Source organism: Aegilops tauschii, chromosome 5, assembly GCF_002575655.3.
Source record: "Aegilops tauschii subsp. strangulata cultivar AL8/78 chromosome 5, Aet v6.0, whole genome shotgun sequence".
NCBI lineage: Eukaryota > Viridiplantae > Streptophyta > Magnoliopsida > Poales > Poaceae > Aegilops > Aegilops tauschii.
The window spans coordinates 433,604,861-433,629,660 of record NC_053039.3 but is presented as its reverse complement, the minus strand read 5'-3'; the positions used below and the strand labels follow the sequence as shown (position 1 = coordinate 433,629,660).

Here is a 24,800-nt window from a genome sequence, read left to right as displayed (position 1 = left end):
ACAAATATATGGTAGGTCCTTCACAAAAAACTCATTTTGGGCAATCGAAAAAATGGAAAACTGATTTTTCGTCCAAAGAAAATAAAATATTCCCTAGGGAAAATTGTTTGCCATTCCAGGATGCACCCTTGTGCACGATATGAGGTCATTTGAGTAGACTATGCCAAGAATGTGGCCATAAGATTGACCATTTGAGCAGACTATGCCATTTGAGCAGACTTTTTAAGGTATTTATCGTATTAGAAGTTTGTTTTTTCCTAGACCCTAGATCACATATAATGACACAATGCAAAGGCTTTCCGTTTTTTGATTTCTTTAATTCTTTATGCCAATTTCAAAACAGGATTAAAACCATGGGCATAACCGTTCGTAGCTGCGGGTGGAATCTTACAAAACTCATAGTGTTCTGTGATGAAATATATACATGTGTACCAAAAAATGGCTTTTGGAAAAACAATGAGCAAACTATGAAGTTGTTGTAGTTCAAATTTAACCCGGATCCTCATGATTTGGTACAAGTTGGTTTAAATGGCCAAAAAAGGCTAGAACGATTGGAAATGCATACAAGTTGGTTATCATCATCCATAAAATGTGATATAACTTGAGTGAAAATTTTAGTGGTTCATAAAACCCTTTGTTTTTAGCACTTAGAGACTATATTTTAAATTACAGCCGTATTCTCCAACCAATCAGGACGTCTCCCTCGGATCACCCTACCGTAGGCGATCTGAACCGTCCGATCATCCCGGATCTAACGGCAGACTTGACCCCCCACCGTCTCACCTACCTGGCCCTAACACAACCCGCACAACTCGTCCTCTCACCCCCCCTCTCTCTCCTACGCACCCACAGCCGCCGCCCTCTCCCTCCCTCAGATCTTGATCCGATCCAGATCGACGCTGCCACAGCTTCCCGTCGCCGGCGGCGGTGCCCTCCCTCCCTCGCCCTCTCCTCCTTCCCTCCTCACGGCCGCCTCCACCACGCCACAAACCCCGGCGACGGCCTCGTGTAGATCCCATCCTGCTCCGCGTCGCGGCTCTCCCGGCCATCTCTCCGTTCCCCCATAGCCACACCTCATCCTCCTCCCCCTCCCCCGGTCCCATCCCCAGCCCCGCCCGGATCCACTGTGCTTGTCCACAGCCGCCGCCCCCACCCCCAGCGGCCCGCAGCATCCGTCCGGCTGCGGTGATTTGATTTGATTTGTGATTTCGGTTCGTGCGGCAGCGATGGGGGTGTTGTCGCGGCCGGAGGAGGTGCCGGCGTTGCTCAGGCTCAAGCTGGCGGCGGGGCGGATCAGGCGCCAGATCCCGCCCCAGGAGCACTGGGCCTTCGCCTACCACATGCTCCAGCGCGTCTCCCGCAGCTTCGCGCTCGTCATCCAGCAGCTCGGACCAGACCTTCGCAATGCCGTAAGCATGGGCTTCCCAACCCTCCCCCTTCTCCGGATCCCCTCCGATCCGAATCTCTGAAATCTTTGAACATTTACGGCCGCTGGTGTTGCTCTGGTTCTCACCCTGCAGGTCTGCGTCTTCTACCTCGTGCTCCGGGCCCTGGACACCGTCGGTCAGCACCCTTATTACCCCTGCTACTGCTCACTGTGTTTTGTTTGAATTCCTTTTGCCGCGTTTGATGGAATCTTTTGGGTCAAGTTCATCGCTGCCTTCCTTTTTAGTACTCGTACCAACCACTCTTTGCTCACTCCGATCAGTATAACTGCAGAGGACGACACTGCCATCCCTAACGAGGTCAAGCTGCCCATCCTTCGGGACTTCTACCGCCACATCTACAACCCAGACTGGCTCTTTTCATGTATGCATCCGATCTCTCTCTCTCTCTCTTTCTTTAAGAACAAGCTGTCCTTGTGCTCAACTCAATTGTGCTCTTCTAACCATGTATGTACTTTGGCCTTCAGGTGGAGCAAACGACTACAGAGTGCTCATGGACAATTTTAGGCAAGTCTCCACGGCTTTCTTGGAGCTAGGCGAAGGGTAATGATTCCTGTTCCTCAGCTTCCTAGTTCCCAGTGTGCGGTTGAAAACTTGTGCCTTCGTACGAATTGTTGTTTTGTCAAAGTCCTTGGGGGACACATCAATCATTTAGTCAGCACTTGACGCCCGGATCCACCTGGGTGATGAAAAAAATCGACGGGTCACGCCATCTGCTGAAGTACATTTGCACATTTTTACTGCTTTAGACTGACTGTACATGCATTCCTTCATTGGTTATGACCCTTATTGATCATTGTGTTCTATTGGGTTGAACTGCATGATTCCAGGTGATGAAGAAAATTGTTCGGATTCCCACTGATATTTCATGATTAGTGTAACCAGCTACTTCTGATGGATGGAACTACGCTCACACCATCAGGTTGAGCTATTTCATTGTGCTGTTTCTTGTTGTTTCTTCAGTGCTCACTAGTTGCTAGTGTTAGACTGCTACCAGTGGGTTAAGATTAGTCTTCAGTGCTCACTAGTTACTAGTGTAATCATTCTATGAAAGTTCAATCTGATTTGCTACGAATCAGTGTGTGCCGGCCGGCTACATGCAACGCTGTATGGTCTTCTGACCGCTGAGCTAGGAAGTTGCAGACGTGATCGGCAGTAGCTAATTACAAAGAGTAGAAATCAGTATCCTATTTTAATTAGTGTGGTGCATGCCATTGAAAGGACCCTGACATGTGGTTAGTCATGCTTGTGAACCAAGCTGCACGTTATGTACTGCCATCATATAAATGCCTGCCATTTGATCTATGCCTCAATTCATTTGGTCTGACACATGTGTCATTTGATTTATGCCTCAATTCACATCGATTCCTTTGCTTTTACACATGTGTATGTCTGGCTGATTGCATCCATAGGTCAGAGGTCTCGTGAAGGAGCACAATGACTCCTTCAACTAGTTCATCACCAAAGGAATGGAGAACATCGTCAAGGCAAGTGACCGACCCATCCATTTTTCTTGGGCATGAAGCTGCTTTCCAGTTATATTATATATGCAGATACTACCTCCTTTGCTTGTTTCCAGTGTTGCCTTACATGTGCTCTATTGTTTCCTTTGATGCAGGTACACTGGAATACCTGTCGGCATGCCCTCGATACGTTCAGAGTTTAGCACTGAGACTCGAACACCGCAAGTTTGCCACTGACAGGGAAGTCGGTCCAAATCAATCCTCCGTGATGTTTTTCTTGCGCATGTGCCAGTGAGATAAATAATGGCAATACCTAAGCTGTATGCATTGCTTGTGGAAGGCGATCTCTGGGCGATGAGACCATGTTTAAGCCAATGTATATGATACAGTTGCATTGCACCTGTCACTTCTAATCTGCCATTAATTCAAATATGCTTGCAAGGGGCTAGTCCTAGCTAATATTTCTCCGACTAGGCTAAGTCGATCTAGTTGGCATGCTCTTACTCTCTGCTAGCAGCCTGTTCCATTTGACTCATTCTAATTACTACTACATATATGGCAATTCAAACCTGGCATAAGTTACACTTGACAAGAGTATCTTGCACACTTTCTATCTTCTGTGTTACTGTTCATTTCTAAATCTGGTCTCAGTCTCAAGCATGTTTATAGTCTCATATATATTGTATTTATACATCTTCGTGGAGCTTAATTTGATCCTAAATAAAAGATGCTTGGACATTGGTGGAACTTTATCTAATGCTCTTGTTCTCCTGTTTACCAGCTTCAACTAGTTAATTTGTTCTATTATTATCCCATAAGCTGCAATGACGGAGATCACACGCTCCTTCGACCAGCCACGGCTAGCCTCCGTCTTCGGCCCCTTCAGCCTTGCCCCCGACCTTGCCCACTGCTCCTTCGACCACACGCTCCGCTGTGAGGTGAGCTCCCCTGTCCTCTCCGCTCGATCCGCGCCAGATCCTCAGTCTGGGTACATGTGCACTAGATAGGTTATTTTTGGGTACATGGCCGGAGAGTCTGACTTAGCTCTCTCATTCTCCATTAGTGAGCATGGTAATTGGGAAACACTATGTAATGATAAACTAGTGTTTCCTGCTTATAGCAAGCTATGTATTGTACACGTGTCCATTTTACCTCTGTAAATAATTTGTTTCATACCTAGCAACTAATGAATTATTCGTGCCATGTGAATCATTGCTGTTATCCTGCTACTAGTGTTTCCTGTCAAGTAGTGTTTCCTTGGTGACAGGATGCTATTTTTTCCTTCCAATTATAATGCTCCTTTCATGTAGTGATGATACTACATCTATTTCATTTCATGTTTATGCCTCTTCCAGAAAATGTGCTGCACCTACAGTAATCAATCTAACTTATCCATTTTATTTTATAGGCCTTCGAGTACAAGAGGCTGTTGCTTGACTATAACAGCGAACACAACCAACAAGTTCCGCCAGCGCGAGGCAAGCGATAGAGGTGGCTGCTGCTGTGATTGAGGTGGCTGCTGCTGCACAATAGTTTTAGTTGATGTTGCCACCATGTTTTGGTGCCTCTGTATTTGTTTCTGATTGTATGTACACTTGATGGATCGTGCAGATGTGCTGTTGTGTTCATAGAGTGAATTTTGGATTTGATCATTTAATTGTGAGAATTATTGATTGTTGCTGTTGAAATGCGTAAAATTGAAATCTGTGAATGAAAAAGGCTGAATGTTCGTTTATTGGATCGAATAATATTTGGGCTCTAAAAAGGCTATGGCCCAAACAATAGTGGACTGGAATATTGTACATTTATGAAAAACAAAAACAAAAGGCTGAATGAAACGGAATGCAAAATGGCCTGGGCCCAGAAAATAAAAAGGCCGAATGTAGGGCTTGGCCCATGAACCTGACCAAAAATTGACAGAAAAAACACAAATAGGTTCAATTATTGGGCTCGGCCCATGTAAAACACCTAATCGGACCGGGCTGAATCTTGTCAGTGACCTTTTGAATTGGTCGCAATTTTGCCACGTCAGCTTGCCACGTCAGATCCGACGTGGCCTGGGCAGACAGCTAGTGACCAAAACAAAACAGTAGGCATATTTTGGTCGTAAACGTCTACGACCTTCTCATAGAGAAGGTCAAAAATGTCAGTTTACGATGGTCAGCTTTTGACCTTCTGGTTTTGGTCACAAAAAGGTCACAAATGGAAAACTATGACCATTCAGTGACCAATAGTGGTGGTCACAAGTTGACATATTTCTTGTAGTGAGAGGCTAGCAATGGTGGAAGGGTGAGAGTGCGTATAATCCATGGACTCAACATTAGTCATAAAGAACTCATATACTTATTGCAAAAATATATTAGTGATCAAAATGAAGTACTACACGCATGCTCCTTGGGGGATAGATTGGTAGGAAAAGACCATCGCTCATCCCCGACCGCCACTCATAAGGAAGACAATCAAAAAAAATCATGCTCCGACTTCATCACATAACGGTTCACCATACGTGCATGCTATGGGAATCACAAACTTTAACACAAGTATCTCTCAAATTCACAACTACTCCACTAGCATGACTATAATATCACCATCTTCATATCTCAAAACAATCATAAGGAATCAAACTTCTCATAGTATTCAATGCACTTTATATGAAAGTATTTATTATATCCCTCTTGGATGCCTATCATATTAGGACTAAATTCATAACCTAAGCAAATTACCATGCTGTTTAAGACTCTCAAAATAATATAAGTGAAGCATGAGAGTTCATCAATTTCTTCAAAATAAAACCACCGCCGTGCTCTAAAAAGATATAAGTGAAGCACTAGAGCAAATGACAAACTACTCCAAAAGATATAAGTGAAGATCAATGAGTAGTCGAATAATTGTGCAACTATGTGAAGACTCTCTAACATTTAAGAATTTAAGATCTTGGGATATTATTCAACATCAATTGAAAAATAAAATGACGCTCCAAGCAAAACACATATCATGTGGTGAATAAAAATATAGCTCCAAGTAAAGTTACCGATGAACGAAGACGAAAGAGGGGATGGCATCCGGGGCATCCCCAAGCTTAGGCTCTTGGTTGTACTTGAATATTTCCTTGGGGTGCCTTGGGCATCCCCAAGCTTAGGCTCTTGCTACTCCTTATTCCATAGTCCATCGAATCTTTACCCAAAACTTGAAAACTTCACAACACAAAACTCAACAGTAAACTCATAAGCTCCGTTAGTATAAGAAAATAAATCACTACTTAGGTACTGTTGTGAACTCATTCTTTATTTTTATTGGTGTAATATATACTGTATTCCAACTTCTCTATGGTTCATAACCTCCGATACTACTCATAGATTCATCAAAATAAGCAACCAACACATAGAAAACCGAATCTGCCAAAAACAGAACAGTCTGTTGTAACCTGTAACACATGAATACTTCTGTAAATCCAAAAATTCTGAAATAAATTGGTGGACGTGAGGAATTTGTCTGTGAATCTTCTGCAAAAAGAATCAACTTAAAAGCACTCCTCTGTAAAAAAATGACAGCTAATCTCGTGAGCACAAAGTTTCTGTTTTTACAGCAAGATCACATTAACTTTCACCCAAGTGTTCCCAAAGGTTCTACTGGGCACTTTATTGAAACAAAAGCTATAAAAATGATTAGTACAGTAGCTTAATCATGTGGACACACAAAAACAGTAGGGGTAAATGTTGGGTTGTCGCCCAATAAGCGCTTTTCTTTAATGCCTTTCCAGCTAGGCATGATGATTTCAATGATGCTCACGTAAAAGATAAGAATTGAAACATAATGGGAGCATCATGAAGAATAGGACTAGCACATTTAAGTATAACCCAATTCCTATGCATAGGGATTTTGGGAGCAAACAACTTATGGGAACAAGAATTAACTAGCATAGGAAAGCAAAACAAGCATAGCTTCAAGATTTTCAACACATAGAGAGGAAACTTGATATTATTGCAATTCCTACAAGCATATGTTCCTCCCTCATAATAATTTTCAGTAGCATCATGAATGAATTCAACAACATAACTATAACATACAGCACTATTTTCATGATGCACAAGCATAGAATTTTTATTACTCTCCACATAAGCAAATTTCTTCTCATGAATAGTAGTGGGAGCAAACTCAACAAAACAGCTATCATGCGAGGCATAATCCAATTGAAAATTAAAATCAAGATGACAAGTTTCATGGTTATCATTATTCTTTATAGCATATATGTCATCACAATAATCATCATAGATAGCAACTTTGTTCTCATAATCAATTGGAACCTTTTCCGAAATAGTGGATTCATCATTAAATAAAGTCATGATCTCTGCAAATCCACTTTCATCAATATAATCATCATAAATAGGAGGCATGCAATCATCATAATATATTTTCTCATCAAAACATGGGGGACTAAAAATATCATCTTCATCAAACATAGCATCCCCATGCTTGGGCCTTTGCATATCATTAGCATCATGGGTATTCAAGGAATTCATACTAACAACATTGCAATCATGCTCATCATTCAAATATTTAGTGCCAAACATTTTAATGCATTCTTCTTCTAACAATTGAGCACAATTTTCCTTTACATCATTTTCACGAAAGATTTAAAAAGATGAAGCATATGAGGCAACCTCAATTCCATTTTTTTAGTTTTCTTTTATAAACTAAACTAGTGATAAAACAAAAAACTAAAAGATTCAATTGGAAGATCTAAATATATACCTTCAAGAACTTACCTCCCTGGCAATGGCGCCAGAAAAGAGCTTGATTGATAGGGTGTTAGTGCCGCTTACCTATCCTCCCCGGCAACGACGCCAGAAAAGAGCTTGATGTCTACTACACAACCTTCTTCTTGTAGACGTTGTTGGGCCACCAAGTGCAGAGGTTTGTAGGACAGTAGAAAATTTCCCTCAAGTGGATGACCTAAGGTTTAGCAATCCATGGGAGGCGTAGGATGAAGATTGTCTCTCTCAAGGAACCCTGCAACCAAATAACAAAGAGTCTCATGTGTCCCCAACACACCCAATACAATGGTAAATTGTACAGGTGCACTAGTTCGGCGAAGAGATGGAGATACAGGTGCAATATGGATGGTAAATATAAGTTTTTGTAATCTGAAAATATAAAAACAGCAAGGTAGCAAGTGGTAAAAGTGAGTGTAAACGGTATTGCAATGCTAGGAAACAAGGCCTAGGGTTCATACTTTCACTAGTGCAAGTTCTCTCAACAATAATAACATAACTGGATCATATAACTATCCCTCAACATGCAACAAAGAGTCACTCCAAAGTCACTAATAGCGGAGAACAAACAAAGAGATTATTGTAGGGTACGAAACCACCTCAAAGTTATCCTTTCTGATCGATATATTCAAGAGTCCGTAGTAAAATAACACAAAGCTATTCTTTCCGTTCGATCTATCCTAGATTTCATACTAGAATAACACCTTAAGATACAAATCAACCAAAACCCTAATGTCACCTAGATACTCCAATGTCACCACAAGTATCCGTGGGTACGATTATACGATATGCATCACAGAATCTCAGATTCACCTATTCAACCAACACAAAGAACTTCAAAGAGTGCCCCAAAGTTTCTACTGGAGAGTCAAGACGAAAACGTGTGCCAACCCCTATGCATAAGTTCACAAGGTCACTGAACCCGCAAGTTGATCACCAAAACATACATCAAGTAGATCACGTGAATATCCCGTTATCACCACAGATAAGCACATGCAAGACATACATCAAGTGTTCTCAAATCCTTAAAGCCTCAATCTGATAGGATAACTTCAAAGGGAAAACTCAATCCATTAAAAGAGAGTAGAGGGGGAGAAACATCATAAGATCCAACTGTAATAGCAAAGCTCGTGGTACATCAAGATCATGTCAAATCAAGAACATGAGAGAGAGAGAGATCAAACACATAGCTACTGGTACATACCCTCAGCCCTGAGGTGAACTACTCCCTCCTCGTCATGGAGAGCGTCGGGATGATGAAGATGGCCACCGGTGATGATTCCCCCCTCCGGCAGGGTGCTGGAACAGGGTCCCGATTGGTTTTTGGTGGCTACAGAGGCTTGCGGCGGCGGAACTCCCGATCTAGGTTTCTTTCTGGGGGTTTATGTATTTATAGGAATTTTTGGCGTCAGTCTCACGTCAGGGGGGTCTCCGAGTCATCCACGAGGCAGGGGGCACACCTAGGGGGGTAGGGCTCGCCCTCCACCCTAGTGGATGGCTCGGGACTCTTCTGGCCCAACTCTTTTACTTCGGCGGCTTCTTTTGGTCCATAAAAAATCATCAAAAATTGGCACGTCAATTGGACTCCGTTTGGTATTCCTTTAATGTAAAACTCAAAAACAAGGAAAAAACAGAAACTGGCACTGGGCTCTAGGTTAATAGGTTAGTCCCAAAAATCATATAAAACAGCATATAAATGCATATAAAAGATCCTAGATGGATAATATAATAGCATGGAACAATCAAAAATTATAGATACGTTGGAGACGTATCAATCCTATCAGCCCCCAAGTCTACCGTGTATAATAGAATTGAATACGTTGTAGACTTAGAATATCCATGAGTATTAAAAGCATCTTTGGTAGAATCCTTCAAAGGCCGGCTTTCACTGTCAGAGTTAAATCGGGGTTTTAATGATTAAGATTGCACCCGTAGCCCCCAAGGACCAGTTTAATCAGCATGAATGAACCGGTACTCTTCACCGTTGCTTATAAATCAAAGCTTACTTGTGTAGCCCCCATGAGCCGGTTGTCGTCGTTTTACGGCACAACCGGGTCATCATAAAGTAGTAATAAAACGCGAGCAATATGCATTAGCCCCCAAGTGCCAAGTGCTATTGCTTGCAAAGGACTTGCGACTTATTCATATGTACCGTTGTTTAAAGAATTTATTCTGCCTCCATTAGCCCCCAAGTGTCAAGCGTTGTTGCTTGCAAAAGGCTTGAAACTTTATTCCTGTGACCCGACTGTGAACATATCATCAAACTTGGTCATATGCAGGATGCCACGACTCAACTTCAAGCGCAATTAACTGACATGAAAACTCGAATGGAGCATCAAGAATCAAAGACCCGGAAGGCCGATTCTAAATTTAAATTTAGCCTGGACGAGACTGAAAAACTGAAGACCAGTATCAATGCCTGGGCTGAAGAGAGAATTGCTCTGACACAGCGGGCTGAAAAGGCGGAAACTACTCTTCAAGAGGTGACCACTGAGCTTACCGGCTTAAAACACCATATATCCCAGATGGTTTCTGCTATCTTTGGTGAGTAATATTACTAACATCATAATCGGGTCTTATCTTTCATATTACAAACCGTTTCTGATGAATCCAAAATTATTACCCAGGTCCCAGGAGCAGCAATCTTGGTCAAGAAATGCTTGTGAAGCTCAAGGTCGTATATACGCTTGTTGAACAGCTATATACTGGGACTCAGCGCACACTGGCCACTATCTCTCCAACTAATCAAGCACCCACTCTTTTGAGTGACGTCTTGAAAAAACTTTCTGTTCTGCCTGCTAGGATTGAAGAGATAAAGCGGTCATCTGCAAGAGTCGGTGCCATGACGGCAAACAGAGCTAGACCCGGCCGAGCTAGCAACTAAGTATCCAAGTTTGAAAGAAGATGGTACTCCCTTTAACAAGAAAGACTTTGCTGCGTGCGTGAAGGAGATACGTCCCCTGGCCAGTCTGATCACTGATGAAATGGATCTTTCAAAATACCAGGCGGCTTATGATATGGAGAATCAGATGATGCCCACGCAGCGAGAGGCTTGTGCGGCATGAGATCGATTCCCCATGGCGCATATTTTAGCCACTGATTCTCTGGGCGACTCCTGATTTGCGACACAGCTTGTGCGTCATTTCAGGTAGGTTTGTCACGCCAATTGCCACAGACTCCGAGCCCAAACCCCAAGCCAATCAAATGCCAACCCACCCTCCGAAGCTGGAGTCATAGGCGCGCACCACCACGCCCGGCTTACAAAGTGATGGACCTGATGCCTCCAATCCGTAAGCATACTTTCGCCCCTGAAGTTGATCTGTTTGAACTTATAGATGACGAAGCTGAATTCCAAGCCTTGTGTGGCATTTATTGGTCATCACCCGACTTCCAGACGACGGTGGAGGATGAAGAACCGGCGAAGGATGATCCAGAAGCTTCAAACCATCAAGGCCAAGAAAGTTGATCCGCTGGGCGGTTCATATGTTTGATCTTCTAGAAACACTTGATCATTTGGGCTCAATGAGTCATGTAATAGGCTAGTTAAACTTTGATCTGTTGTGCCATCGTGCACGTTTTGTTTTGTGCAACACTGCTGATCCACCAGTTTAAAAGCCGCTACTTTATGCTTATGATAGCGTCAATTTATGCAGATCAGATTTAGCATTACCCTGCACACAAACAGATCTCAAGTGCCCTGGCGGTTTACCGCAGGGCGGGTCACAATACCGAAATTAATCCACTGGGGACAAGTAGTCCATAACCAGGGCCGATATAACCACAATCTTTATACAATTGTTAATAAAATATCATACCTGTGGTATTTGCTTAAACTGCCGGCTTATCAGATCCATGCAGTTAGGGTTCGAACCCAAAGGTTGAGAACACATCATCCTATTCAATGGACTCATGCTTGAAGGCCTATAATGCCATACACTAATAAGGGGTAATATCCCAAGCTTTAGAGCCATAACTCTAAACACAAGATTATTATTCTCTGGTGACTTAGAGTCTGCCATCATGGCGGGTTATAAAAAACCCAAAGATGCTCAAATATGAGACATAGCCAGCGCTGCATGGCCCAACTTGTGAAAACCATATGGTAAGAAAATGGAGTGATATAAATCCAAGATTAAGAAAAAAAATCCAAAAAATACAAGGCTTTTATAGGCTGCCAAGCCAAAATTTTCTTCTTCAATGAAACTAGCATGATAGCCATTGGAATATCCGTGCTTTCTGTAAGCTGGCTCTCACATGACCCAATCTACATTTTAACCTGGATTAGTTCAGGGTCTTATTAAAAAGATTGACTTATCAAGAGTATGCGGGGTTGGAGTAGCATCGTGCAAAACAGGCCGGTATAACCAAGTTTCAAGGAAGGCGGCTTAATAGCCTGGGTTTTATCCTTGCTTTCCGTAAGCCGGCTCTCATATGACTCAATCAATGTTCTTTAACCTTAACAAGTTCAGTGTCTTATTTAAAAGATTGACTGTTAAGAACATAGAAGGTCATTCAGGATTACCTGCTAGAAAAGCATCTGGCATGCAGGCAGGATAACCCGGATTTTTGGTGAATACACCTGGCATCCATGACAATCAAAAGGGTGAATATAGCTGTGTTCATTGAACAGGAAGCCCCCAAGTGATATACTTCTGAGCTGTGCTCAACGGGTACCTATGTTTGAGCTGTGCTGCGCATCCAACTCTCTTTGGTCCCTGTATTTTGGGCGTCAAGCCTCTTAAGTGATCATGTGAGATGATAATAAAGACTCAGCTCCGAAGAACTGAAATGACAGAGGCCCTGAATTATCAAGGGCGCCGGCTTTATTATACTTGTTATAATATATACATCGTCAAACTATGTACATCACAAGAGCCGTTGGCTCAAGTATAGTAAGGCCGAAGATGGGCAATATTCCACGGCCGACGGATCTCCTCCTCCGATGTGCGTGAGTCATTATGGTCTCGAACGTCGATAAGATAATATGACCCATTATGCAGACTTGCTGACCACAAAAGGTCCTTCCCAAGGTGGGGATAGTTTATGCATATCAGTCTGATCCTGGATAAGTCGAAGCACCAAGTCGCCTTCTTGAAAGGTTCTGGTTTTAACCCGACGGCTATGATAACAACGCAGATCTTGCTGGTAAATCGCCGAACGAGCCGCCGCGAGGTCACGCTCTTCATCTAACAGGTCAAGTGCATCCTAACGTGCCTTTTCATTATCAGCTTTAACATAAGCCGCCACACGGGGAGAATCGTGAAGGATGTCACTAGGAAGAACCGCCTCCGCTCCATAAACCATGAAGAAAGGTGTGTAACCCGTAGACCTGTTGGGGGTAGTATTGATACTCCATAATACTGAGGGTAACTCCTCCACCCAACAACCCGGCGTTCTTTGCAAAGGAACCATAAGCCGGGGCTTGATGCCTCGTAGAATCTCTTGATTAGCTCGTTCAGCTTGACCATTGGACTAGGGGTGAGCCACTGAGGAAACATCAAGTCTAACATGCTCTCGTTGACAAAATTCTTTCATAGCACCCTTAGACAGATTAGTGCCATTATCAGTTATTATGTTGTGGGGAAAGCCAAAACAGAAAATGACCTTCTTGATGATTTGAACCACTGCTGCAGCATCGCACTTACTAACCGGTTCTACTTCAACCCACTTTGTAAACTTGTCAACTGCCACCAAAAGGTGGGTCTTCTTATCCTTGGACCTTTTGAAGGGCCCCACCATATAAATCCCCCTGGTCGCAAATGGCCAAGCAATTGGAATCATCCTCTACTCTTGAGCCGGCACATGAGCTTGGCGTGAAAACTTCTGACAACCATCACATTTACTGACTAAATCCTCAGCGTCAGCATGAGCCGTCAGCCAATAAAACCCATGACAGAAAGCCTTGGCTATGAGAGACTTAGAACCGGCATGATGACCACAATCTCCTTCATGAATCTCTCGCGGAATCTCACAGCCTTCCTCAGGAGAAACACAACGTTGAAACGCCCCTGTGACACTGCGATGATGTAACTCCCCATTGACAATAGTCATTGACTTAGACCGCCGGGTTATCTGCCTGGCCAAAGTTTCGTCCTCAGGTAACTCGCCCTAGGTCATATAAGCCAAATACGGAACTGTCCAGTCAGGAATAGCATGAAGAACCGCCACCAATTGTGCTTCTGGGTCAGGAATAGCAAGATCCTCCTCTGTAGGCAACTTGACAGAAGGGTTATGCAGAATATCCAGGAAAGTGATAGGTGGCACCGGCTTACGCTGAGACCCTAATCGGCTTAAAGTGTCAGCCGCCTCATTTTTCCTACGATCAATATGTTCAACTTGATAACCCTTGAAGTGACCCGCAATAGCATCAACCTCTCGACGTTAAGCCCATAAGTGGATCCTTAGAATCCCAAGTGCCAGACACTTGCTGAGCTACCAGATCTGAGTCACCGAAGCACCTCACCCGGCTTAAGTTCATCTCCTTAGCCATCCGAAGACCGTGGAGCAAGGCCTCATACTCAGCTGCATTGTTAGTACAAGGGAACATCAACCGGAGAACATAAGAAAATTTATCACCTCGTGGGGAAGTCAAGAAACTCTAGCCCCCAAGCCTTCCAACTGCCTGGATCCATCAAAGTGAATAGTTATGTGTTATCCGGCTTTTCCTCAGGCATCTGCAGCTCTGTCCAATCAATGATAAAATTTATAAGTGCTTGTGACTTGATGGCCGTGTGAGGCATATACTTCAAACGATGGGGTCCAAGCTCAATGGCCCACTTGGCTACCCGACCTGTGGCTTCTCTTTCCTGAATGATATCCCCTAGAGGAGCAGAACTAACCACAGTAATGGGATGACCCAGAAAATATTGCTTAAGCTTTCGACTAGCCATGAATACCCCATACACGAGCTTCTGCCAATGCGGATGCCTCTGCTTGGACTCAATAAGTACCTCACTGATGTAGTAAACCGGCCGTTGAACCGGATGCTCCTTGTCTGACTCCTTCCTTTCCACCACAATGGCTACACTGACAGCTCGGCTATTGGCAGCCACATATAACAACAAAGGCTCTTTATCTGGGAGCCACAAGAACTGGCGGCTCAGCCAACTGTTTCTTCAAGGCCTCAAACGCCTGATTAGCAACATCACTCCAAACAAAATGATCTGTCTTCTTCATCATCTGGTAAAGAGGGATAACTTTCTCATCCAACCGGCTAATGAACCGGCTCAAGGCCGCAATACAACCCGCCAAACGCTGGACATCATTGATACACGCCGGTTTAGCCAGAGAGATGATAGCCTTTATCTTCTCCGGGTTAGCTTGAATACCACGTTCTGAAACCAGAAAACCCAAAAGCTTGCCTACTTCATCTTATGGCCGGGTTAAGCATCATCTTATAAACCTGGAGATTGTCAAAGGTCTCCTTCAAATCATCAATCAGGGTCTCCTTCTTCCTGGACTTCACCACAATGTCATCCACATAAGCATGAACATGACACCCGATTTGATTATGAGCGCAATTTTGCACACACTGCTGGTAAGTCGCCTCGGCTCTCTTGAGCCCAAAAGGCATAGACACATAGCAGAAACTCCAAACGGAGTGATGAAATCTGTCTTCTCCTGGTCCTTAACTGCCATCTTGATCTGATGATAACCAGAATAAGCATCCAAAAAACTCCAACGCTCACAACTCGCCGTAGCATCAATAATCTGATCAATACGGGGGTGAGCAAAGGGATCAGCCGGGCAAGCCTTGTTTAAGTCCGTATAATCCACACACATGCGCCAGGTGCCGTTTTTCTTAAGTACCAGCACCGGGTTAGCCAACCACTCAGGATGAAACACTTCAACAATAAACCCAGCCGCCAAGAGCCGGGGTACTTCTTCACCTTTGGCCTTGCGCCTCTCCTCATTGAAACGGCGGAGGAATTGCTTGACCGGTTTAAACTTTGGATAAATATTGAGAGTGTGCTCAGCGAGTTCCCTCAATACACCTGGCATGTCTGAAGGCTTCCATGCAAAGATGTCCCAGTTCTCATGGATGAACTCGATGAGCGCGCTTTCCTATTTCGGATCCAGATTAGCAATGATGCTGAACTGCTTGGATGAGTTGCCAGGAACAAAGTCAACTAACTCAGTATCATCTGCTGATTTAAACTTCAACAAAGGATCATGCTCTATGGTTGGTTTCTTCAAAGATGTCATATCTGCCGGGTCAACATTATCCTTGTAAAACTTCAACTCCTCTGTTGCACAAACAGACTCAGCGTAAGCAGGATCGCCTTCCTCACATTCCAGGGCTATCTTCCTATTGCCATGCACCATGATGGTGCCCTTGTAACCCGGCATCTTGAGCTGCAGATAGACATAACACGGCCGTGCCATGAACTTAGCATAAGCCGGCCGCCCAAACAGAGCGTGATATGGACTCTTAATCCTAACCAGCTCAAAGGTTAACTTCTCTGCTCTGAGTCATACTCATCACCAAAGGCCACTTCCAAGGTTATCTTACCAATCGGATATGCTGACTTGCCAGGCACCACTCCATGGAAAACAGTGCTAGACGGCTTAAGATCCTTATCAGTCAAACCCATACGACAGAAAGTTTCATAATACAGGATATTAATACTGCTACCTCCATCCATGATCACCTTTGTGAACTTGTATCCTCCAACCTGAGGGGCCACCACCAGGGCCAGGTGACCTGGATTATCAACCCGGGGCAGGTGATCCTCACGGCTCCAGGGAATTGGGTGTTCAGACCATCGTAAGTAACGGGGCAACGCCGGTTCAACGGCGTTTACTGCCCTTTTATGGAGCTTCTGATCCCACTTACATAAAATTGTGGTAAAGACGTGGTACTACCCACTATTCAATTGCTTCAGGTTACTCTGATAACCAGACTGGTGCTGCTGATTCCCCTGATTATTCTGTTGGTTGTAACCTCCCTGATTACCTTGACCTTGAAAACCGGAACTTGAATCGCCGCCTCCATGATCTGGACCATGAGGGCTGGACCCTGAACCGCCATTCGGGCCATGGTTGTGCTGGAAAAGATGAGAATCCTTGAATTGCTTCATGATAAAAAAAATCCTTCCACAAATGGGCAGATGGCTTTTCCTGCGTCCCATGCTTCGGACATGGCTGATTCATTATTGCTCGAGGTCGAATCTTGTCCCCTGAGCCGGCCTCCCTTTACGATGCTGGTAATTGTTTCATACACCAGTGTTGGCCACGAAGTCCAAATTCCCATCAGCTTTGCGCTTACCGTTGCCACCCTGACTAGCCGGGTTGTGCTGTTGACCCCTCACGCCGCTACTCTTCTTTCCCTTTCCCGATCTTTCATCATCAGAGTCGGGGTCCTTGGTACTATCAGAGTCGGCATACTTGACAAGGGCCGCCATGAGTTCCCCCATGTCACTACAATGACGCTTATGCCGCCCAAGCTTCTGCTTAAGAGGGAGGGAACGACAATTTTTCCCCAACATTAAAACTGCTGACCCGACGTTGATATTATCTGATGAGTGTATGATAGTCGAGACCCTGCGCACCCAGCTGGTGGTTGACTCGCCCTCACCTTGAACACAAGAAACCAAATCCACAATTGACATGGGTTGTTCGCACGTATCTTTGAATTTTTGAATAAAACGGGCCTTCAGCTCCGCCCACGACCCAATGGAATTAGCGGGTAGCCCCTTCAACCAAGTACGAGCCGTCCCTTCTAGCATCATGGTGAAATACTTAGCATACGCTGCCTCACTAACATCCAGCATCTCCATGGCCATCTCATAACTCTCAACCCAAGCTTCAGGGGGCTGATCTGCTGTGTAATTAGGCACCTTACGAGGACCCTTGAAATCCGTGGGAAAACGCTCGTTACGCAGAGCCGGCGCTAGGCAAGGTACTCCCAAGGTTTGAGAGGTCATGCCTGCTTCACCGAAGTTGTCGGGTAAGCTGGCGCGTGTTGATGAGCCGCTAGCTGAGCCACCAGCTTGACCTCCCGACGTGCTCTGCCCTGATCCACAAAATTCTGGGCATTGGCACCATTGCGCGCTGAATCATGTCCACGGGGTTGGTTTCGGCGCTGTTCAGTACTTGAAACCGCTGGCGAGTCAATGCGCCTGCTGTATGATGTCTACTACACAACCTTCTTCTTATAGACGTTGTTGGGCCTCCAAGTGCAGAGGTTTGTAGGACAGTAGCAAATTTCCCTCAAGTGGATGACCTAAGGTTTATCAATCTGTGGGAGGCGTAGGATGAAGATGGTCTCTCTCAAGCAACCCTCCAACCAAATAACAAAGAGTCTCTTGTGTCCCCAACACACCCAATACAATGGTAAATTGTATAGGTGCACTTGTTCGGCGAAGAGATGGTGATACAAGTGCAATATAGATGGTAGATATAGGTTTTTGTAATCTGAAAATATAAAAACAGCAAGGTAACAAGTGGTAAAAAGAGCGTAAACGGTATTGCAATGCTAGGAAACAAGGCCTAGGGTTCATACTTTCACTAGTGCAAGTTCTCTCAACAATAATAACAAAATTGGATCATATAACTATCCCTCAACATGCAACAAAGAGTCACTCCAAAGTCACTATTAGCGGAGAACAAACGAAGAGATTATGGTAGGGTACGAAACCACCTCAAAGTTATTCTTTCCAATCAATCCGTTGGGCTATTCCTATAAGTGCGACAAACAGCCCTAGAGTTCGTACTAGAATAACACCTTAAGACACAAATCAACCAAAACCCTAATGTCACCTAGATACTCCAATGTCACCTCAAGTATCCATGGGTATGATTATACGATATGCATCACACAATCTCAGATTCATCTATTCAACCAACACATAGAACCTCAAAGAGTGCCCCAAAGTTTCTACCGGAGAATCAAGACGAAAACGTGTGCCAACCCCTATGGATAGGTTCATGGGCGGAACCCGCAAGTTGATCACCAAAACATACATCAAGTGAATCACGTGATATCCCATTGTCACCACAGATACGCATGGCAAGACATACATCAAGTGTTCTCAAATCATTAAAGGACTCAATCCGATAAGATTACTTCAAAGGGAAAACTCAATCCATTACAAGAGAGTAGAGGGGGAAGAAGCAACATAAGATCCAACTATAATAGCAAAGCTCGCGATACATCAAGATCGTGCCAAATCAAGAACACTAGAGAGAGAGAGAGAGAGAGAGATCAAACACATAGCTACTGGTACATACCCTCAGCCCCGAGGGTGAACTACTCCCTCCTCGTCATGGAGAGCGCCGGGATGATGAAGATGGCCACCGGTGAGGGTTCCCCCCTCCGGCAGGGTGCCGGAACAGGGTCCCGATTGACTTTTGGTGGCTACAGAGGCTTGCGGCGGCGGAACTCCAGATCTATTCTGTTCTTCGGAAGTTTTAGGGTGCGTGGGTATATATGGGTGAAAGAAGTACGTCGGTGGACCTACGGGCTGTCCACGAAGCAGGGGGCGTGCCCTAGGGGGGTGGTCGCGCCCCCTACCCTCGTGGGCAGCCCGGGACTCCCCTGGTGAGCTTCCTATACTCCCTGGGCTTCTTCTGGTCCAAAAATAAGTTCCGTGGAGTTTCAGGTCAATTGGACTCCGTTTGATATACCTTTTCTTTGAAACACTGAAATAGGCAAAAAACAGCAATTCTGGGCTGGGCCTCCGGTTAATAGGTTAGTCCCAAAAATAATATAAAAGTAGATAATAAAGCCCAATATTGTCCGAAACAGAAGATAATATAGCATGGAGCAATCAAAAATTATAGATACGTTGGAAAGGTATCAAGCATCCCCAAGCTTAATTCTTGCTCGTCCTCGAGTAGGTAAATGATAAAAAGATAATTTTTGATGTGGAATGCTACTTGGCATAATTTCAATGTAATTCTTCTTGATTGTGGTATGAATATCCAGATCCGAAAGATTCAATATAAATGTTCATATTGACATAAAAATAATAATACTTCAAGCATACTAACTCAGCAATTATGTCTTCTCAAAATAACATGGCCAAAGAAAGTTATCCCTACAAAATCATATAGTCTGGCTATGCTCTATCTTCACCATACAAAATATTTAAATCATGCACAACCCTGATGACAAGCCAAGCAATTGTTTCATACCTTTGACATTCTCAAACTTTTTCAATCTTCACGCAATACATGAGCGTGAGCCATGGACCTAGCACTATAAGTGGAATAGAATGGTGGTTGTGGAGAAGACAAATAGGAGAAGATAGTCTCACATCAACTAGGCGTATCAATGGGCTATGGAGATGCCCATCAATAGATATTAATGTGAGGGAGTAGGGATTGCCATGCAATGGATGCACTAGAGCTATAAGTATATGAAAGCTCAACAAAAGAAACTAAGTGGGTGTGCATCCAACTCGCTTGCTCATGAAGACCTAGGGCAATTTGAGGAAGCCCATCATTGGAATATACAAGCCAAGTTCTATAATGAAAAATTCCCACTAGTATATGAAGGTGACAAAATGAGAGACTCTCTATCATGAAGATCATGGTGCTACTTTGAAGCACAAGTGTGGTAAAAGGATAGTAACATTGTCCCTTCTCTCTTTTTCTCTCATTTTTTTATTTGGGCCTTTTCTCTCTTTTTTTATGGCATCTTTTTTTTTCGTCCGGAGTCTCATCCCGACTTATGGGGGAATCATAGTCTCCATCATCCTTTCCTCACTTGGGACAATGCTCAAAAAATGATGATCATCACACTTTTCTTTTCTTACAACTCAACAATTACAACTCGATACTTTGAACAAAATATTACTCTATATGAATGCCTCCGGCGGTGTACCGGGATATGCAATGAATCAAGAGTGACATGTATGAAAGAATTATGAACGGTGGCTTTGCCACAAATACGATGTCAACTACATGATCAGGCAAAGCAATATGACAATGATGGAACGTGTCATAATAAATGGAACGGTGGAAACTTGCATGGCAATATATCTCGGAATGGCTTGGAAATGCCATAATAGGTAGGTATGGTGGCTGTTTTGAGGAAGGTATATGGTGGGTGTATGATACCGGCGAAAAGTGCGCGGTATTAGAGAGGCTAGCAATGGTGGAAGGAAGAAGGGTGCATATAATCCATGGACTCAACATTAGTCATAAAGAACTCATATACTTATTGCAAAAATCTACAAGTTATCAAAGCAAAGTATTACGCGCATGCTCCTAGGGGGATAGATTGGTAGGAAAGGACCATCGCTCGTCCCCGACCGCCATTCATAAGGAAGACAATCAATAAATAAATCATGCTCTGACTTCATCACATAACGGTTGACCATACGTGCATGCTAGGGGAATCACAAACTTTAACACAAGTATTTCTCAAATTCACAACTACTCAACTAGCATGACTCTAATATCACCATCTCCATATCTCAAAACAATTATCAAGCATCAAACTTCTCATAGTATTCAACACACTCATAAGAATTCTTACAAATCTTGTATGCCTAGCATATTAGGATTATTTAAGAAAATTACCATGCTATTTAAGACTCTCAAAATAATCTATGTGAAGCATGAGAGATCAATAGTTTCTATAAAACAAATCCACCACCGTGCTCTAAAAGATATAAGTGAAGATCAATGAGTAGTCGAATAATTATACAACTATGTGAAGACTCTCCCATTTAATAATTTCAGATCTTAGTACTTTATTCAAACTGCAAGCAAGGCAAAATAAAATGACATTTCAAGGATAGCACACATCATGTGAAGAAGCAAAAACTTAGGTTCAACCGATACTAACCGATAATTGTTGAAGAAGAAAGGTGGGATGCCTACCGGGGCATCCCCAAGCTTAGATGCTTGGGACTTCTTGAAATATTATCTTGGGGTGCCTTGGGCATCCCCAAGCTTGAGCTTTTGTGTCTCCCTAATTCCTCTCATATCATGGTTTCCTAAATCTCAAAAGCTTCATCCACACTATACTCAACAAGGACTCGTGAGATAAGTTAGCATAAACCAATGCAAAAACCTTACCATACTATACTGTAGCAAATCACTAAAATTATTATTCAACATTTCATACTAAATGCCTCTGCATATTTAATAGTCCTATCCTCAAATAGAACCATTAAACAAGCAAACATATGCAAACAATGCAAACATAACAGCAATCTGCCTAAACAGGACAGTCTGTAAAGAGTGCAGCAAGATCCATACTTCCCTAGCTCCAAAAATTATGAAATAAAATTCCCACTGTAGTAAATTTATCAGAGCTTATTATGCAAAAGGTTTCAACATTTTATCACATTCTGACTTTTCTAGGGAATTTTTGCAACAGCGGTAAACTTTCTGTTTTCAAACAGCAACATGTATACTTGCAAAATAAGCATGGCGAAAGCTATCCTTGACATTTTTATTAAAAAAAAGAGATGCAAAACATTATTCTAAATAACAGCAAGAAAATACTAACAAAAGGAAATGACGCTCCAAGCAAAACACATATCATGTGGTGAATAAAAATATAGCTCCAAGTAAAGTTACCGATGAACGAAGACGAAAGAGGGGATGCCTTCCGGGGCATCCCCAAGCTTAGGCTCTTGGTTATCCTTGAATATTACCTTGGGGTGCCTTGGGAATCCCCAAGCTTAGGCTCTTGCCACTCCTTATTCCATAGTCCATCGAATCTTTACCCAAAACTTGAAAACTTCACAACACAAAACTCAACAGAAAACTCGTAAGCTCCGTTAGCGAAAGAAAACAAAACACCACTTCAAGGTACTGTAATGAACTCATTATTTATTTATATTGGTGTTAAACTTAATGTATTCCAACTTCTCTATGGTTTATAAACTATTTTACTAGCCATAGAGTCATCAAAATAAGCAAACAACACACGAAAAACAGAATCTGTCAAAAACAGAACAGTCTGTAGTAATCTGTAACTAACGCAAACTTATGGAACTCCAAAAATTCTAAAATAAATTGCTGGACCTGAGGAATTTGTATAGTAATCATCTTCAAAAAGAATAAACTAAATATCACTCTCTAGTAAAAAGTTGAAGCTAATCTCGTGAGCGCTAAAGTTTCTGTTTTTTACAGCATGATCATAAAGACTTCACCCAAGTCTTCCCAAAGGTTCTACTTGGCACAAACACTAATTAAAACATAAAACCCCATCTTAACAGAAGGTAGATGGATTATTTATTACTAAACAGAACCAAAAAGCAAGAAACTAAAATAAAATTGGGTTGCCTCCCAACAAGCGCTATCGTTTAACGCCCCTAGCTAGGCATGATGATTTCAATGATGCTCACCTAAAAGATAGAATTGAAACATAAAGAGAGCATCATAAAGAATATGACTAGCACATTTAAGCCTAACCCACTTCCTATGCATAGGGATTTTGTGATCAAACAACTTATGGGAACAAGAATCAACTAGCATAGGAAGGTGAAACAAGCATAACTTCAAAACTTTAAGCACATAGAGAGGAAACTTGATATTATTGCAATTCCTACAAGCATATATTCCTCCCTCATAATAATTTTCAGTAGCATCATGAATGAATTCAACAATATAACCAGCACCTAAAGCATTCTTTTCATGATCTACTTGCATAGAAATTTTATTACTCTCCGCATAAGCAAAATTCTTCTCTAGAATAGTAGTGGGAGCAAACTCAATAAAATAACTATCATATGATTGAAAATTAAGATCAAGATGATAAGTTTCATGGTTATCATTATTCTTTAAAGAATACGTGTCATCACAATAATCATCATAGATAGGAGGCATGCTTTCATCATAGTAAATTTGCTCATCAAAGCTTGGGGGACAAAAAATATCATCTTCATCAAACATAGCTTCCCCAAGCTTGTGGCTTTGCATATCATTAGCATCATGGATATTCAAGGAGTTCATACTAACAACATTGCAATCATGCTCATCATTCAAAGATTTAGTGCCAAACATTTTAATGCATTCTTCTTCTAACACTTTGGCACAATTTTCCTTTCCATCATTCTCACGAAAGATATTAAAAAGATGAAGCGTATCAGACAAACTCAATTCCATTTTTTTGCTAGTTTTCTTTTATAGACTAACTAGTGATAAAACAAGAAACAAAAAGATTCGATTGCAAGATCCAAAGATATACCTTCAAGCGCTAACCTCCCCGGCAACGGCGCCAGAAAAGAGCTTGATGTCTACTAAACAACCTTCTTCTTGTAGACGTTGTTGGGCCTCCAAGTGCTGAGGTTTTTAGGACAGTAGCAAATTTCCCTCAAGTGGATGACCTAAGGTTTATCAATCCGTGGGAGGCGTAGGATGAAGATGGTCTCTCTCAAGCAACCCTGCAACCAAATAACAAAGAGTCTCTTGTGTCCCCAACACACCCAATACAATGGTAAATTGTATAGGTGCACTAGTTTGGCGAAGAGATGGTGATACAAGTGCAATATGGATGGTAAATATAGGTTTTGGTAATATGAAAATATAAAAACAGCACGGTAACAAGTGGTAAAAGTGAGCGTAAACGGTATTGCAATGCTAGGAAACAAGGCCTAGGGTTCATACTTTCACTAGTGCAAGTTCTCTCAACAATAATAACATAATTGGATCATATAAATATCCCTCAACATGCAACAAAGAGTCACTCCAAAGTCACTAATAGCGGAGAACAAACGAAGAGATTATGGTAGGGTACGAAACCACCTCAAAGTTATTCTTTCCAAACAATCTGTTCGGCTATTCCTATAAGTGCCACAAACAGCCCTAGAGTTCGTACTAGAATAACACCTTAAGACACAAATCAACCAAAACCCTAATGTCACCTAGATACTCCAATGTCACCTCACGTATCCGTGGGTATGATTATACGATATGCATCACACAATCTCAGATTCATCTATTCAACCAACACATAGAACCTCAAAGAGTGCCCCAAAGTTTCTACCGGAGAATCAAGACGAAAACGTGTGCCAACCCCTATGCATAGGTTCATGGGCGGAACCCGCAAGTTGATCACCAAAACATACATCAAGTGAATCACGTGATATCCCATTGTCACCACAGATACGCACGGCAAGACATACATCAAGTGTTCTCAAATCATTAAAAGACTC

General features: G+C 42.8%; 1 pseudogene; it reads left to right on the top strand.

Annotated features, from left to right (window-relative positions):
• Positions 1-2,269: 2,269 nt before the first annotated feature.
• On the top strand, positions 2,270-2,345 carry LOC120965669 (small nucleolar RNA R12; annotated as a pseudogene).
• The last annotated feature ends 22,455 nt before the right edge of the window (positions 2,346-24,800 follow it).